Source organism: Cyprinodon variegatus, unplaced genomic scaffold, assembly GCF_000732505.1.
Source record: "Cyprinodon variegatus isolate N-32 unplaced genomic scaffold, C_variegatus-1.0 Scaffold105, whole genome shotgun sequence".
Taxonomy (NCBI): Eukaryota; Metazoa; Chordata; class Actinopteri; order Cyprinodontiformes; family Cyprinodontidae; genus Cyprinodon; species Cyprinodon variegatus.
In genome coordinates this window covers 1,151,303-1,152,319 of record NW_015150558.1, presented here as the reverse complement: position 1 = coordinate 1,152,319, position 1,017 = coordinate 1,151,303, and positions in this window count along the sequence as shown.

The window sequence follows — 1,017 nt, the reverse complement described above, 5'->3', positions numbered from 1 at the left end:
CTAGATCGTTTTTCCAGTGTAACACAGTAAAATGTTTGTGTTTGCTGTTCCACTCAGTTAGTTCACATATTATAATTGCTCCTGGTTTGTGCATCAGCTTTGCTCCTGCAGTCAAGTTTGAAGTGTGTTTTTATAAACCTTTTGAAGATCAGGTAAAAAGTTGCATGATGTAATGTTAAATGGGGGCCATTTATCCAATTAAACATTTTTATTGGAAGTTTTTAAGCATTTCAAATTCAATTTGCACTGATATTTTCATTTAATTACAGAAATAATGAACCTCACATTGAAAAAAAAATACTGTATTTAAGTATTATTAAAGCTTTTATTGTAAAATACTTTGCTGATGTCTTTTTGTCATCTTTTAACTCCATCTTTTAAGTCCTGTAGAATGCAGGGGAACGGATGAAAGTTCCTATGAGCTCCGCCTTTCCGTCTGACCTTCCGGCGTCTCGTTCTGCTTCTCGGCGTCATGATTGCTGCCCTGCTGTCTCCTTCTGGACCATCTGCCTGCTGTGTCTCTGGGAGCGTCCTCCCATTCGGCTCCAACGCTCAGGCTGACGTTTGTGTCACAAATATCCTGAGCAATGTTCTAATAAAGGCGGCTGAATATTCATTAACATGGAGCCCCCCCCAGGAAGACAGCTGGGAGCTCAGACCTGATGTCAGGAAACTGAAAGAAGACCTTTAGTCTTCATTAAACAGTTTTCCTTTGGTTTTTCTGATCTATTTTTTCTATTTTGAATAAAAAAATACCATCAAATGTTATCCCCTCATTTCCCTTCTTTTCATCTTTTTTATTCTTGTTCTTAAAACAAGAACAAAAACTTAAATGTGTCTCAAATGTTGTAACCTCCCCCATAATTCTTTATCTGATGTCTTCTCTAGGAGAGTTTAAGTCTCAACACAAATTTCTGCGGCCATTAGCGAACCTCCTGTTATTCCCTCCTATTCACTGCTGTATTCATTTATAATTTCAATTTAATTCTATTCAGTTTATTTCTATAGCTCCAATTC